Genomic DNA, 18,060 nt, shown 5'->3' with positions numbered 1-18,060 from the left:
TCTCCTGCCATCTGGGGAAAAACACCTGAGGAGCAGACTCTATTTGCATAGACACACCTACTTTGTCTAGATGATCAATAGCCATGCCTATTTTTTCAAAGTGATCAATTCTGGCAGTTTGGGATAAAAATTCACTTAAGTCTTGGATACAGGGGTAATGAAATGTTGTTACTCATATTGAATGACTAAGGGTGGCAGAACTGGACTTAATGTGCCCTAATTGAGGGGCTCACTCTAACTTTAACTTCACTCGGTAAACGGGAGGAAGTGAAGTAAAGTTAAGGGTGGGGTAGAGATGAAGCTAAAGAGAAAGCTGACCAGACCAGACTCATTTGAGACTCCTTGTCTTTTTTCAGTGATCACTAGAGCTGAAGTCATTGATAAGCTGGTTTATGGGTTGAGCCTTAGGTCTCATGGGCAGGTACTGTTCTAGTGAAATACAATATAGAGGAGGTAGTAACAATGAGGTTCCTCACTACCTGTGAAATCACTAAGAACTGGGCTAGATGGTGGAACTGCCAGACATGGCATCCTAACTAAAGCTGTGATTACTAATAGCTGTGGTGGGTCGTTGTAATGCTGTAGGACTGGACTGGAGCAAGGACACAGCAGTGACAGAGGCAGCAACAATGACTGGCAGCAGAGGACAGGACTCACCTCTCCCCACCCCCTGGGTCTGAGAGTGAACTCACCTCAATGCACAGCTGGATTTTGTGACTTTGCTGTTCTTGGACAACAAATCGTGAGTGGGGTGCAGTGGGGGAAAGAAGGAGTGGTGTGATAGAGGGACATTCCTCCATGGACTTTCACACTGCAAGGTGGGAAACTGAGGCAAAGGACAATGACCCAGATACTCTGATGTGGGTGTTTACTTATTGTTTACATTCTTTGAGTCATTGTAGCTGTGATTTCCCAGTTCCCTGTCCCCTGATAAAAGCTTCCTCCACCCCCAGACTAGACATAGATTCAGTGCTCCTAAGTGGGGAGAGGAGCCCAGGTGTTGTGTTTAGTTTTCTCAGATTTATGAGTGGGGGCTTGAGCCCATTTTGTTTTGAGCTCAACACCACCTGGCAGAAAGGTTACAATAGAAAAGCTATTATAAGGTAAAAATTAAAGTTTTTAAAATGTATTAGTTATATTTTCACTCTCCCTCAGAAATACAGGATCTCAGGGCATGGTAGTAAGAGATCCTGGCTGCACAGGTAAAAAGGACACAGTACAGTCCATTTTTTTTTTAAATGCAGACATTTCTAAAATGATGTTTTCTTAAATAGCTGATGTGTATAGAATGCATGGTATGAAGTGGTATAAAGCTTTGCATTCCTTTGAAGTGACCTGCCTTACACATGTGTGCCTTTGCCATCTGTGAGCATTACAGACTTTGCAAACTCATTCAGCCAGATCCTTACCACTTGAGCATGTTGTTTCCTACCTGTCTCTGTCTCTCATATACATATATTAAAATGCAGGATAGATTTTTCAAATGAACTCAGGGCCAGATTTTCTAAGAGCCCAGCTCCCATTTAGGCACCTATGTAAGAGACCGATTTTTGACAGTGCTCAGAACCTAACAAGTCATTTTGTGACACTTAATTGTAAAAATCTGGCCCTTGGTGATAACCACAACACAAATGTAGCCCCCTCTGTAGGAGCACCTTCCTTGATCAAATCCTGGTCACTACTAACGCTTAGTGTAGAGTGGACCTTCTTAGAAGAACTTTTTCTCAGTACGCTTTGCTTGTATTTTCTGGGGCTGGCCGTTTAGATATGCAACTGCAGCTGTAAAGTAGCCATTTTGGAGCTGGCTTCTGCTTACTGCCTCGCCCTCTCTTCCAGATGGTAAGTATTCTCAGTTTCTTTTTGTTATGAATTTTCTTACTTTTCCCTTTCTTATTACTGAAGAGGTGGCTATTCTCATGTATATATATGTATAGCCATTCTCTATACAGGAAGTAGTATTTGTGTGTGTGCGTGTGTGTGTGTGTGTGTGTGTGAGAGAGACATTATAGGCGGTGCTATTATTAAGGTTGCCTGACATTTCCCATTATAAGACCTTGTTTTCAGCTGCTTATAACTTTGCCAGACCTTAACTACTGGGGCTAGAATTTTCCATGTCAGATGTCTGCTTCAGACTGCTTTGTTTTCAGAAAATTTCAGCTAAAATGGTTCAGTCAGTTCCATGGATGAGACTAGTTAAAAAAAAATGTGTTTTCTCCATGTTAAAAAATTCTGGCAACCTTTTCTTTAAGAAGCTTTAGTGTCCCCATGAATTGGGACAGGGACAGTCACTGCATCAGGGATGTGCCTTTTGCCATCCTTGTGAAAATTACCCCAAATTTGGCCAAGTTATAAGACTTTGAAAAATCTCAGTTCACACATGCTCTGTAGAGACCAGCTAGAGCATCACAGTTAAAATCTCCAAAGATTCTCTCTGTGTTGAGTATTCTCTAGCCTGGGGCCTTCCCTGCAATTGTAGCTCAAGGCTGCTACAGGCTGAGTCAGGCACCTGAACTTAAAGCAGGGAGCCTGTCTGTTCTGTGCTCTCATTTATAGCTGAACCCCTCACCCCTCATTACTTGGGGAGTTTGGGGTTGGCCAGACCCTTTTGGGCAGTAAGTGGTTTATGGTCAGTTTCAGCTAACACAGGCCTCCCATTAATAAAGACATGAAATGTTTTACACCCTGGGACTAAGGCCAAAGCCCCCTTCTCGGTTTGAGCACATTGACACTTAGTTTTTGTTAGCACCTGTGACTCAGAAGCCATTGGTCTCCAGTTTTGAACATTACTGTTGTAAGAGGATTTTACCAATACTCTCATTGGAGGTATCTGTGGGCAACTTAGTTTTGCTCTTACCGTCACAGTACCTCAGGACTAGGGTCTCTTTAATTAACTCCGTGGTTCTGAGACTCCTTATTAAGATTGGCATCACATGTCCATTGGACATGTTTGCAGTATAGTTCTCTCAGATTTGGTTTGGGTGGCTAGGTTAGGCACAAACTTCCCTAATTCGTTCAACGCTCCAAGGAATCTTTTCACCCTTTCCTTGTCTGTTGGGGCAGGCTTGTGGATGATGGCCTCAACCTTCCTGTAATCTGTCTATTCACTGTGATGTGTTAACCTGCCTCACAGGAACGTTACTTCTGTTAAACAGAAATTTGTTCCTTTTGCTTTAGGCCAGCAGTTCTGGTTCTTTCAAGGTTGCTTGGTGGATCGTCTGGCAATGCTCTTCTACTGTTTTTCCCCACATCAGAATGTCACCCAAGTAATCCTTAGTACCCTCTATACCCTCAAATGTATTGTATTCCAATGAAACACCTTGGGTGCTGAACATAACCCCAGTGGCAATCTATGGAAACAGTATCTCCCAAGGGGGTATTGAATGTGCACAAATGTGATGTATCTTCCATAGAAAAATATTTTGACATCAGCCATATCCCCCAGAATTTCTCCCCTTGTACGTCATGGAAAATATTCCTTTTTTACATAAGTGAAGGATTATGTCTTTTTTCCTACAATGACTGAAAGTACCAACTCTGCTGGTTCTTCTCTGCTCTCTATGATTCCCAGAATAAGGAACCTCTCTAGCTCCCGTACCAGCCTCTGCTGTAGAGTGAGGGGAATTTTCCTTGGGAGACATGCATTTTGGTTGTGCTCTTTCAGCTCTGTTCCATGCTCTGAGAGCTCCCCTATCCTCTGGAAGATGTCCTCAGACTCGTCCTCAATTGTTTTCACCCTTGTCTCTCCAAAGAGTGAACCCTCTTGATGAGACCAAGGGCTTGACATGCTTTTCACTCAGTAATGGGTGAACTCTTCCCTGGTACTATTACAAATTGTATCTTTTCCAAGTTGTCATTTACCCATATCTTTAGTTCACATATGCCTTTAGAGGGCATAACCTCACCACTGAAAGCCCTGGGTTTTACTCAGTTACCCTCCAATATCTGTGGTTTTCCCATTCACACTAATAACTCTGTGTCTGGCAACTCCTTGGATTGTGCACCTGTGTCCAACTTAAAAGTAATAAACATCCCATTTGCATTCAGATTAATAGTCCAATCATCTTCTGTTGCAACGTTGTCCAGTGCTCCGATGAAGAACTGATCTCAGCTAGTAGTACTCTCATCACGCTTTTTGTTCAAGCTGTGCACACTCTTCTGGTGCTTACAAACTTTTGCAAAGTGATGTAATCCATTGCATTTCTTGCATCTTTTCCTATGTGCTGGGCATTGTCTTGACTTGTGGTGTTTGCAGGCCCATTTGCTGTTTTTTGTTGGACTCCAGCTTTGAGCCTTTCTGCTTCAGATCTCTTTTCTTATAGCATTTTGGATTCTCATTTATGTTCACAATGTCAGAGCACATTCCACCCTTCATAAGCTTCATTCTGGACTGGGGGAGTTCCTTTGCTTGACAAATTCTAAATGCTTTGTCAAGGGTTAATTCTGAATTGTCCAGTAGACTGAGTTTTTTATTCCAGATGCCAATCACAATCTCGTGTCTTATCAGGGACTCTGATGGCCTCTCAAAAGAGCAAGATTGGCTTTTCAGCCTCAGATCAGTCGCACACTGTTCTGTGGTTTTACCTTCTTTTTGTACGCTCTATTTAAAAACATCTCTCTAATTTGTCTCATTTTTATGTGGAGTGTAGTACTGCTCAAATTTCTGTAATACAGTTACATTGCCGGACTCCTGTCTGAGTTAACTGAAATCTGTTAAACACATCCAGTGCTTCAGAACTGGCTATTGTCAGAGAAAAGGCTATCTTCTGGATGTCTTCCTTTTTGCTTGCAGGTGCAACAAGAAATGATGTTTAAACATCTACTCGCTTTCCACATTTCCACAGTTGAAATTCTGGTGGGGCTTTTAACTGCTCAATTCTACCACTGAGTATCTTTTCCTAGTTCCTTTGCTACTCCTGAGACCATGTGGTGTTCAGTCATCACTCTGTGCTTGCAAAAAATCTGCTTTATTCTGGGTCTGGCTCCAACTGTCTGTGTATAACAACAAGAGCTTCACAGTGCACTGCCCAGACTCTCTGTTGGGAAGCTTAGCCAGGGTGTGGCTGGAGCCAGTCGATGGGGGATACTGAGATCTGACAAGGAGCCAGAAAGGGAGACTGGGACTGGAAACCATTGAGGATGAGGGTAGGAGGAAGGGAGACATTTCTGGGCACAGGGGAGAACTGAGACTGGTTAAACAAAGAGACTCAGACAAGTAGTTACATACGGGTGTATGTGTGTGTGTGATGCTGAGACCAAAGAGGAGTCCAGGGCAGGAGATTGGGACTGTGAGCCAGTGGGGATGGAAATGTAGATGGGGGCAGGGGCTGGGTACAGGAGGCTGGGAGCGGGAAGAGACACAAATCAGGCAAGGAGCCTGGAGTGGGAAAGTCTTGGTTAGGCTAGAAAAGAGAGTGAAGACAAGGAGTCAGAGCTATAGGTGGGGACTGGGAGGGTAAGAAGATTGGGAACAATGGAGAAAGTGGGTCTGGGAGGTAGGAAGACCAGGACTGGCTGGGCAAAGATACTGGGACTGGAATGAGAAAGCCAGGGGTGGGGAAGAGGCAGGATTCGAACAGGGACAGGTTGGAAAAGATAGGCAGAAGGAATCAACATTGGGGGGAACAGGCAGAAGTTTGTGTCCACAAGAGCACAGTCCCCTCCAGAATCCAGACTAGAACCCAGGATTTCTGGGTCTCACCATTCCTCTGTTGTCAGCCGATATCTGTGAAACTCACAGGCAAAGTGTCTTACTCCCATCTAGTGCTGGTCCACATAGAGGCTGTGGACCCTCCACTGCTATCAGTTACTCTGTTAGCTGAAGTGGCAGAAGCCTGTGTGATAGATCTAAAGGTACCAACGCTGCTAGTGAACTGTGAGAGTGTCAGTATGATACCATGTGATGGAATTTCTGTTTTTTTTAGTTTGCTTTTTTTAAAAGCCTAGGAAATTACACACAAAACCCCCTACATTAAAAGAACATTATTAAGGTTGCAAAGTTAGGAAATGCCAGAATTAAGGTTGCCTTACAGGACCCACAACAAAGCATGCTTTCTAGATAAGGCACTTCGCAAGTGCAGGAAGATGATCACACTCCTGTTCTTTGATTGGGGGACATAACTGATGCTGATTGTGAGCCATAAATGTCTGTTGCTGTGAAAGAATGGGTGCAACTTTGGTTGAGCTGTGGTATGATGTTTCCATCTGATACCTGCAGACAGCCAATGGCAGCATGTGATGATTAGCTCTAGAGTACATTATGTTCCATTAGCACCTGAGGCTTCATCTGTAGCACACTTAAAGCACATTGCATGATTAGCATCTACGATTGCTTCATCTCTGTAGCTGAGTTGAGTATATGCAAACTGAAATACACTTATTTCAGTCACCACCTCAATGTATAATAGCTGTTCTCCAAGGGGCCTGACTCCACGTACAAAGGAATTGCTGCCCACAGGTTCTGATGAGGACATAGCATTCTCTGTCAGGTGTGCATTTCCTTCCCAGCATTTCTTTCTGGTTAGCTTTTGCTCTACAAGAGTTATGTCTTCTGCAGACCTTTTCCTGCCTCATCCCCTTGCTGTTTTCTAAAGTTATAGGGATTTCAGTACTTTGCCACAATGCTGGCTTTCTGTAAAGGTCTAGAGGACAAGACCATCAGGTATCTTAGCAGAGCTATATATATGCTCAGGGAAAATGATATATCTGTATGTATGTGGAAGCCACAGAGCTAGAAGGCTGAGAGGGATGGAAGTCTGTGCTCCCTATATAAGGCAAAAGCTAGCTCTAGGCAGCTGCATGTACATATATTATTATGTTGTTTACTCACAGTGTTTTGTTGCTTTAGTTGGAATTTGTCTGTTTTGATAGTATAAATCAGGGATGGCCAACCTGTGGTTCCGGAGCCACATGCGGCTCTTCAGAAGTTAATATGCTGCTCCTTGTACAGTCACCAACTCTGGGGCTGCAGCTACAGGTGCCAACTTTCCAATGTGCCAGGGGGTGCTCACTGCTCAGCCCCTGGCTCTGCCACAGGCCCTGCCCCCACTCCACCCCTTCCTGCCTCCTCCCCTGAGCCTGCAGTGCCCTCGTTCCTCCTCCTCCCCCCTACCCCCAGAGCCTCCTTAACGCCATGAAACAGCTGATCGGGAGGGAGGGGAGGCGCTGATTGGTGGGGCTGCTGGTGGGTGGGAGGCGCTGGGAGCGGGGTAGGGAGCTGATCGGGGGGCTGCTGACGTATTACTGTGGCTCTTTGGCAATGTACATTGGTAAATTCTGGCTCCTTCTCAGGCTCAGGTTGGCCATTCCTGGTATAAATGATAATAATAAATTGTTAGTGTGACTGTACTCATGAAAGGGCCTAGGACTTGAGCAGGATATTCCCTGGAGTGAGTGAGTTCCTCTGACTCTACAGGCAGTGAACTCTGGTTTGGAAATAGGATTCAAGCTCAATAAGGAAAGCACAGAGGGTTCTGTCTGAGGGACTCTATCCATGGGTTTTATTTTGCTCTGGCTTCCTCACTCAGAGAATGTGAAGGAATTAGCAGAGTTCATTGGTCCAGCAGGGTCATTAGATACAGCAAGGCCTGATGGAACTCGCAGTGATGGTTGGAGATGACTTCACCTGTTGCGGGGTGTGGTGGAGGCACACAGCCAACTTCACAGTGGACTAGGTAGCTCTAGATCAGAACAGAAGTAGATGGTGCAGCTTTCTCTGGACTGGAGCAGACAGGGTAAGAGCCACTCTTAATACCACTGAGTCTAACTGGATCTGTGAGTAGGGGTTTAGGTGGGTGGAAATTGGACCTCCACAAGCTGGACAATTAATATATTGGAAGTGTGCTATTGACTACTCCTGAGACGCTGTTGGGTTTTGCTCTTTTTTTTTGCACTTTGCCCTATTTTGACACCTTCTGTCTCTGGCTGTAACATCCACTAGATATTGGGCACCTGATTCTCCTCTCATTTGCACTAGTTCTACTGTGGTGTAATGCAGCCAACATCACACTGTGGCTCTGCTGACACACTGATGTAAATCATGAAAGTGACAGGAAAATCGGGTCCTCTGTGTTTAATTTGTACACAGCATTATTCTGTACTCCTACTTGTGCCTGTTACCACTCATCTTAATCATAATAAGAACCGAGTCAGAGAACCTGACTACAACGCTGTCACAATCTGAAACTGAAAATATGATTCCATCTTTAGTGCAGTTTTACTCCTGAGATACCCATCCTCATAGGCCATCATTGTGTTCTGGGGTACAATCCAGACCAGTTAGAGGTTGTGTCACTGCCTGCCCTGTAACCCTGAGTGCCTCTGCTGCTTAGCTCTCTTGTCTGGATGCTTCCAGCCAGCATACAAGCATGCATGGTGTGTCAGTGTTAAGCAGCTCTGGTGCAGCAATTCTGATTCCAGCAGCCTGCTTGTTATACCAGTGCCACACTCTGGCCTCAGTTACACCTAGCAAGAGGACCCCAACACCCCTGAGTCCTAGATTTTCCCAAAGTTGTGTGCTCTGCAATGTCTAGGGCTCTACTGGGCCATTCAGGGAGATATTAAGCTTTGCTTGTTCCTTTAAAGATACAGTATTCAGCAGCTTGCCACATTAAATGGAGTTGACATTCACTTTAAATCAAACTGAACACTGGGTTGGCTTAGATTAAAAGTTAAAACAAGTTTCCTAACAAAAGGCAACAAGATTTTAAGTGAGTTCAAGTATAAAGGTTTGAGTTAGAAATGGTTAAAAGCAAATAAAAAAAATGTTTTCTAGAGGCTAAGACTTAATAAAACAAGCTACTGCCTTTGTGTTCAAGGTAGTTTCCTTACCAATCTACTTTTCAGCAAGTTGGCTGACCACCCCTTTGGTCAGGATCTCCCATAGAAAGAGTGACAAAGACCCAAAGTGGAGGACACAGAATAATTATTCATGCAGGACATTTAAAATGATATTGGGATTTATTCCTTCTATAAGAAAGACAAGGTGGGTGAGGTAATATCTTTTATCGGAACAACTTCTGTTGGTGAAAGAGACAAGCTTTGGAGCTACAGAACGAAAGCTCTATGTGGCTTGAAAACTCTTTCATCAACAGATGCTGGTCTAATAGAAGATATTACCTCACCCACCTTGTCTCCCTAATATCCTGGGAACAACATGGCTACAACGACTCTTTCTATGTGATCAATTTCATGCTCTTTCATTTCCAATGGAAATAATTCACAACAATAAAATTGATGGTAAACTGAATATGTGTAGGCTTTGTGAGCAAAATGAATGCCAGTCCTGAAAATGAGAGACAGTTGAGAGGTAGATCTGTGTCTGCTTTCAGTTAAAAATGCTAGCAGAAGAATGGCTGGCTGTTGATAACTTCTGTGAGGACAGACCAAATGCACAGGTGCTGCAAAATTCTGGATGCTGCAAAATTAAGTTCAAGCTAAAATTCTTCAACCTAAACACAGTGAAAGAGGTTTTGTAATGAGCCTTTGCTTTTTACGGAGGGTCGGCATAAATAAAAGCTGCTGATTTCTAAGGCACGTGGCGATGTCTTTATGGTATGTTTTATGGTGACTGGAGGATTGCTATCTACCACAATAAACATATTATGGTTAAAATTAAAAAAATGGTTTTGAAACTGAGACTGGCGACGTGGATGCAACTTTCAATAGCACTTTCTTTAACTCTTGATTCTCAATTTAAAAAAGAGCAAAACAAAGTGAGTATAAAACATTTACTGACTTTACTATATTTTTTAATGAAAACTAAAATGTGTGCATCTGAAAGTGAATTGGGTATTGAAAGTTGTGGCCGGAGCATGAAGAAAAGTCTAGGAAAGTTTAATAAACTAAATTTAGTCATCTATAATAACATGAAATATTTGTCAATGTTCCTACCCTGTTTTGTTCTTTAATGTAGCCTCAGGAACATACATTTGTTGTTCTGAGATACTGAGCTAACCTGATAGTATCTATCTGTCATATTTCTACAGCAAACATCTGATCACTGCCCATAGTGGATTCTGCTCTTTTTCTCAGTTAGATGGGAGTGGTCTTTAATGAGTCTGACCGGTCCAAGTCTCTTGCTTCCTGAGCTTGCTCGGGCTAGAAGCATAGTACAGAGGCAGGGCACTCGCCTTCCATCATGCCAGGAGTGAAAAAGACCACGGCCCAGATCCACAAAGGGACTAAGGCATGGCAATGCAGAGTGTTGCCGTGTCTAACTTTTCAGTGCCCTGATGCCTAGGAATCCACAAACTCTGGGTTAGGGACTTAGGCTCCCTGTACAATGCATGAGGGAGATGGGCATCTAAGACTCGGATCCACAAATCCAGCATGCTAGGTGAACTAGCCAATAGGAGATGCCAATGAGAGAGGTGTTTCCTAAGCCCCACTCCCTCAGAGAGTTCAATGCCTAAATCCAAGCTGGGGAGGGAGATGTACATGTGTGGTTGTGATCCACAGTGAGGAACTGCTCTCCTGGAAGGGTGCCCAGGCGGTTACTTGCAAGAATGACAGTACATGCCTAAGTGCACACAAAATGGCTAAGGACGAGGTGGTGGCCTAACTTATCACCTTTTTCTAATACGTTCCCTCTCTTTCTGGCCTGATTAATATTTAATACAAAGTGGAACAGCTTCAACAGATGACATTGAGGGATCCCCACATCAGAAGATCAATAGTGCAGTGGTTAGGGCTCTATCCTAAGAGGTGGGCAGCCCCTGTTCAAATCCCTTCTCCACATCAGGCAGAGGGGAAAATTGAACTGGTGTTGCCCATAGTTTAGGAGCTAGGCTGCTGCTATGGCTGCCTCATCCTTTCTTCTGCCCTCTGTGCCTGGAGTTAGTGTGCCCAGCATACTTGCTGGATTGGGCCTTGCAGATGAAATAGGCAGAGGAATGCCTGTCTTCACTTGGTCTGAGGATCATGCTGGGACTTACGCATGAAACTGGCATCTGGATGCCTGCCTGAGACAGAAGAGTGAATGCCCAGAGGCAGAAACTTAGGTATGTAGGGAACTTTTTCAGCAAAATAAAGGTGCTGAGTGAGTTTAGGAACCTACAAGATTAGGTGGCAGCTGAGCTGGTGTTTTGGGGATAACAATAGCACCTAAAACTGGGCTTTAGACACCTAAGTCCCTTGGGGAGCTTGTCCCGTGTCACTCATCCCCAGTACCCTCTTTTTGCTTACCCCATAACAAAACCTTAAACAGATATTGTTAGACTCCTGCAAGGTCTTTTGATATAAACTAAGTACATTATACAAAATGCTGGAGGCATCAAAACTCCTGAACATCCCTACTGCACATACCTTGGTCCTGGCTGTGACCTCTGAGCATCCCTATCATGCACACCTTGATCTCTTCTGTCAGGGAATCTATAATCTTGCTTATTAACTTATTACTTTCTCCTTCACGCTGTTGGCCTATCAACGTCTATTAGGCCTAGCTGAAGTCACCCCTATTCCAGTATATCAAAGAGTATGTATACACACACACACACTCTGTGTTGCCTGAAAGACTCTGAGTACTCTCATCTCCCTTTTTCAATGGAAGTTGAGGGCCCTTACCAATTGGTCGGGTTGGTTCTGTAAATTAGGAGCTTCTTGGGTCTATCAATTTTATCGCTGTTAAAGTATCATGCACATCTGTGGTGCTGTGTAAGTTTTAATTGTTATAACAAGATTATGATATAACAATAACAATATGTATAATAGAAACACAACCTGAGTACCAAGGTGCACCCTTTAAAAGACCTTTCCCACACCATTGGGAAGGCCAAGGTCATTTTTCTTTCAATAAATGAAGGCAGGAGGTACTGTCAACAGTCATCTGGGAAATAATTAAAGACACTATTTACTTAAATTTGACCCATAAGTTAAATTTTATAATAGCTTTCAGCACTAAATGTTTCCACAATTAAAAAAGCAAAACAAACAAACAAACAAACAAACAAAGCAAAACAAAAACCCACCATGACAACAACACACTAATGAAAACAGTTATATTTAAAGAAATAGACATTCCCCAGCAGTGTTGGAAACCCAAACATTAGCGCACTGAGAAACAGGCAATGAAAATGACTATATAAAACAGTGGAATAGTCTTTGCTGAGTTTCATTACCTAAACAGTGAGAAATGAAAATTCTAAACACAGAGCATAAATAGTGAGATTTGATATTTTCCCCCACTTCTGGTAAGGTTGCTAACAACATAGGTAAAGACATTTGCCTGTTTACGTGAGACTTTTTTGAGTTATCTCTGGAACCCTTGTTGAGATGAATTCTTCAATCCCTTGGGAGCTGCTACAAAGTGTATTTTAACCACAAATGTCCCTTTCTCTATCTAGGTACGTATGTGATTCTCATAATCCTAGTACTTCACAATCATTCATTAATAGCCTTTTTTCCTCACGCTGATCTATCTAGTCTAAAGCAAGGCACTGGTGAGACCTCACCTGGACTACTGTGTGCAGTTCTGGTCTCCCATGTTTAAAAAGGATGAATTCAAACTGGAGCAGGTACAGAGAAGGGCTACTAGGATGATCCAAGGAATGGAAAACTTGTCTTATGAAAGGAGACTTAAGGAGCTTGGCTTGTTTAGCCTAACTAAAAGAAGGTTGAGGGGAGATATGATTGCTCTCTATAAATATATCAGAGGGATAAATACAGGAGAAGGAGAGGAATTATTTAAGCTCAACACCAATGTGGACACAAGAACAAATGGGTATAAACTGGCCACCAGGAAGTTTAGACTTGAAATTAGAGGAAGGTTTCTAACCATCAGAGGAGTGAAGTTTTGGAATAGCCTTCCAAGGGAAGCAGTGGGGGCAAAAGATCTATCTGGCTTTAAGATTCTACTCGATAAGTTTATGGAGGAGATGGTATGATGGGATAATGTGATTTTGGTAATTAATTGATCTTTAAATATTCAGGGTACATAGGCCTAATCCCCTGAGATGGGATATTAGATGGATGGGATCTGAGTTACCCAGGAAAGAATTTTCTGTAGTATCTGGCTGGTGAATCTTGCCCATATGCTCAGGGTTTAGCTGATTGCCATATTTGGGGTCGGGAAGGAATTTTCCTTCAGGGCAGATTGGAAGAGGCCCTGGAGGTTTTTCGCCTTCCTCTGTAGCATTGGGCACGGGTCACTTGAGGGAGGATTCTCTGCTCCTTGAATTCTTTAAAGCACGATTTGAGGACTTCAATAGTTCGGACATAGGTGAGGTTTTTCGTAGGAGTGGGTGGGTGAGATTCTGTGGCCTGTGTTGTGCAGGAAGTCGGACTAGATGATCAGAATGGTCCCTTCTGACCTTAGTATCTATGAATCTATAAATATCCTTCCAGGGCTGCCAAAACAACCCCTCTCCTCAAACACCCTTATTTTCATTTATCCACTTCTTCTGTCTTCCTCTTCTCTCTCCCTCAGCTTTCCTTTCTCTTTTCCTTTCCTCCTTCTTGTCACTCTTAATGTTTAATCCTTAAATATCCAATTACATCACTCACCAAACAGCAATGAAGACTGCACAGTAACAGTTGTGTGGTGGAACATAATCACCTTGTTTATTGTATTACAGATAGTTTGTTGCTTATGAACAGGATATTTATTCTGTCTTCCAAAGTTTGTCTTTGTTTGGTCACAACTGACCATTGTTAATCCATTTATGTTAACTTTCTATTTTAAAATTAAGTTCCTTTTTGCAGGAAAAAAGGAGACAAAACTTTTCCTTGGGACAAATGAAAGGAAATTCACTGTTTTGTCCCTAGTGAAATCTCCCTATGCTGGGACTGAAAATTTTGGAAGTGGAAATGGGAAAACCTCACCTCAGATAACATTTGAGTGGTTGCCACGAAGCTTGGCTCTGGAGAGGAAAATCAACTTTTAAGCAACTACGCTATTAATGACAGGTTTCAGAGTAGCAGCCATGTTAGTCTGTATTCGCAAAAAGAAAAGGAGTACTTGTGGCACCTTAGAGACTAAAAAATTTATTTGAGCATAAGCTTTTGTGAGCTACAGCTCACTTCATCGGATGCATTTGGTGGAAAATACAGAGGGGAGATTGATATATATTTTATATCTATATCTATATCTATATATATATATCAATTGATATATAATCTCCCCTCTGTATTTTCCACCAAATGCATCCGATGAAGTGAGCTGTAGCTCACGAAAGCTTATGCTCAAATAAATTTGTTAGTCTCTAAGGTGCCACAAGTACTCCTTTTCTTTTTACACTATTAATACTACCTTATGGGAGTATTAAAATAGTTCACTGAAACAAGGTCAATAAACTACAGCTGTAAACCACTGGTGAGACTGACACTTAAAGGAGAGTGTGTGGTCTGGAGGATCAGAGTGAACTGCACAGACATTACAAAACCCACACAATCAAGTGTATACCTTACACTTCACTTTATATCGCCACCTTGTTTTATGAACTGGGCTTGAGTTTTAACTCTGCACTGGTTTAAAAGAATCTTCACTTCTCAGATTAACATTATGACAAACGCTGGAGTTCAGCTGGCATTCTTTTGTCTTTGTTTATTTAACATTATGTACTGAGTAGTCCCCTTTGGAGGTTTAGTTTGAGTGGTAAATGATATGGTATTGATACTTGGATGCTATGTTGACTGATGCATTAGAAATCCCTATGTTAGATAGAAAGGTTTCAGTCTGACTTTTGGTGGTCTGAGCTCATTTTTCTAATAGTTCCCATTCAGATATGCCAAGAGGGCCAGATGATGTGTGGTCCTTGGCAGAGGGGTAGGAAGGTGAGGTAGGATGCACAGGAAATGAATGTATGAATATATATTTTCTTGTATTTTACTACTAACACCTTAGTTTTATTACACAAAAGGTTTTCTTTCAATGTTTGACTTTGCTCTTTTTTCCCATTTTTACGTCCTTCACTTTGGCCAGTGATTTCTTTTATGTTTGTATTCATTCTTCTAGTCAGTGTCACCTGCTGCTGATTCTGATGCAGTCCTGAAATGCAATGATCAAATCTAAACTAGATGTACAGGTAAGTCCAACTTACCAGTGACCAGCTACATTTCAAGGAAATAAAGGATAACACTATGAAAAATACTGTAGTTCCATGGGACATCCCCAGATAATGCTTTACTCATAGTACAAAATCAAACATTTAATCCTTTGCACATTTACTTCAGAAAAGCATACTTTTTTTTTTATCATATCCTTTGTAGTAACTCCATATTGGGTATGGGTCACAGGAAATTAGACAGCAAATGACTGGTGTCCCTTAAAACATGGGATGTTAGGTCACCCTAATCCTAGATCAAAGTAACTCAGAATTATGGCAAAGTTCAGATGGACATCTGAGATTTCAGCTCATTTCTAATTTAAACAAGCAGTTTTTATTAAATTAAAAAACAAAACGTGAAAACATTTGTCTACTAAATTTGTGTAAACCTTTTTTCCTCAGAATTTCTATTTTTGGACAAAAGAGAGTCTCCTTGCTGCACTAATTGAAACAGATCCTGATGCCCCCTTTTCAAGCATCTTTCTTTTATTGTACATGTTTTGCATATATATGATAGATAGGTTTCTGAAGGGTAAATGTTTTCCAAATTGGTAGAGGTCAGCACTGTAAAAAAGGAGAAGAAGAAGAAGAAAAGATGGGTTTTAAAAGCTAGCATTTTTACACCGGGAGGTAGAAGGCGAAACACTATCCAATCCGGATTCTGCTGCGGCTGCTGTCTGTAGCCTGTTAAAAGTAAATTACGAAGGAGGTGAAAGCAAAGACTGTTGGGTGAGCTGTAATTACACACATTTCTTTACAATACATTTGAATTTCTCCCTCATCTTATAGCAAAACATAGAGAATCATACTGCCTTCCCCTGCTTTCCCAAGAACTATATTAAGCTGGCTAGTAGCCCTGCTTGAAATAAATGTGGAAAATATTATGTAACTTTGCCCTTTGCTGTTGCACTGGCAGCATGGACACTAGGCAAGTTTCTGCTACTCTGCCTATTTTTGGTGACCAAAGGCCTTAAAGTTTACATCTCTATTTCCTTTCCCCTCTCATTTTTTTCCTGCTTTTCACTGCCAGTGTAATATAAACCAAACATCTTCAAGCAGGCAGGCAAACAGCAGCAAAGTTGTTTCAAGAGCTTGCTTATTTATTTATTTATTAATGCAGACAGGAGGAGGTGGATAAGAATATAGCTCCTGACTACATCAAAGCACTGAAACAGTCAAGTCAGTGATTTCCCCATCCTGGAGTTATACACTGTGTCAATACCTCCCTCTGCTGAGAGCTCTACATTCCTTCTACCATACTTGATTATTTTTTTTGTGTGGTAGCACTTGAATAGAAGCACAATCAGTCTATAATACATGATGAAACAGCTTGCTAACTGTAGTAGAGGTGTTCTGTTGGGATTTGCAGGGTGTGCACATATCTCTCCCCCTCCTCACCCCAATCAAGAGCTGTTCATCTGTAGACTAGAACCTATTGCTAGGGAATGATAATAAAGAGTCACTGACCTTTTTATAAAAAGAAAAGGAGTACTTGTGGCACCTTAGAGACTAACAAATTTATTAGAGCATAAGCTTTCGTGAGCTACAGCTCACTTCATCGGAACAGCTGTATCTCACGAAAGCTTATGCTCTAATAAATTTGTTAGTCTCTAAGGTGCCACAAGTACTCCTTTTCTTTTTGCGAATACAGACTAACACGGCTGCTACTCTGAAACCTGACCTTTTTATATTATCTTAAAGAATCTCTGATACTTCATGGGAAAGTTTAAAGAACATTCTAGTCAGATGTGTTTTACAATTTTGTGTTCTCTTCAGTTTTTCTCCATAGAAATATTTGCATGAAAACAGGTCCTGTTCTTGATCTTGAGGTATGAACTATCAGGTGAAGTTGTACGGCTTGTGCTATTTAAGCAATCAAATTGGATGATCTTAATTGCCTTAAACATCTATGAATAATCTTACCTATACTTGTGTGAACATGAGAAACTCTGGTAGGAAGGTCAGAATGAGGTCCATAAACTCTGTTGTTCAGAGGATTCAGTATTAGGTGTCCAAGCTGGCTGTTCTTTGCTTGTAATCGTATATGGTGTAGATTTAAAAAAGTGACTACTGATTTTGGTTGCCTTGATTTTTGGATGCCCAACTCAAGAAACCTAAAAGGGGTTGATTTTCAGATGATGAGTGCATGGCCTTGTCTGAAGACCAGGCCAATTTAAGGTGGCTCAAGTTCAGCACTAAAAAAATGGAGACATGAATAATTTTTAATTACTTTTAAAAACCTTGGCCATAGCGTAGGGCCTGAGACGTAACTTGCACTGTGTTACTTTTTTATGTCAGCAGACTTAATCCCATTTTACACTGACATAAATGAGGTCAGAATCAGGCCCATTGTGTTTAATTAGTGCCAGCATGATTGGTTGCTTTGGAAATTTTGATGCTAAGAATGACATCAGCTAAGGAATAAGCAGCAGGAGCAAATTAACTCCTGAAAACAAAATTTTGGTGTATATTTGAATTGGTCTAACAATAAATCACAAGGAATAGGATACCCATCTGATCTGTGAAGCTTTCTAAGCTAGTGTACCACTTTGTGTATGCTCTGTCTTCTATTGTAAAATACCAGACTTCTCTCTGTTCTATTTCTTGCATATTTATGCACAACAGAAAAGTGTAAGTGAAATGCATATATTAATTACAGGGTGCAGTGTGGGATCATTTTGAGAAGATGGCCTTAGTTTTTCACTTGTGAATTGGATTTCCCATTATTTTGGGGCACAGCTGAGTTCATTGAGATCTCTAAGACTTTATCTGCACTGCCAATTGAACGACAAAACTTCTGTCGTTCACAGATGCTTAAAAAAGCCCCCCTCCCGCCGAAAGACAAAAGTTTTGCTGTGGCAAGTGCCTGTGTGAATGCCCGTGTTGTTGGCAGAAGCACTCTCCTGTTGACAGCGTGAACTCTGCTTGTAGGGGATGGAATTATTTTGCTGGAAAAGTGCTGACAAAAAGCGTTTACACTGCCCGACTTTTAGCGACACGGCCATGTTGATAAAAGCTGTGT

The 18,060-nt window shown here is 41.9% G+C and overlaps 1 long non-coding RNA gene across 1 annotated transcript in view; it reads left to right on the top strand.

Annotated features, from left to right (window-relative positions):
• Positions 1-1,635: 1,635 nt before the first annotated feature.
• The window catches only part of LOC122459533, a 48,344-nt gene continuing 31,919 nt past the window's right edge, over positions 1,636-18,060 (top strand). Inside the window, exon 1 of the long non-coding RNA XR_006280292.1 lies at positions 1,636-1,839. This is a non-coding gene — a long non-coding RNA (uncharacterized LOC122459533). The remainder of the gene's footprint in view (positions 1,840-18,060) is intronic.

This window comes from Dermochelys coriacea, chromosome 3 (assembly GCF_009764565.3).
Source record: "Dermochelys coriacea isolate rDerCor1 chromosome 3, rDerCor1.pri.v4, whole genome shotgun sequence".
NCBI classification, from domain to species: domain Eukaryota; kingdom Metazoa; phylum Chordata; order Testudines; family Dermochelyidae; genus Dermochelys; species Dermochelys coriacea.
Note: the sequence above shows the minus strand (reverse complement) of the source record. Positions and strands in the feature narration are given on the sequence as shown.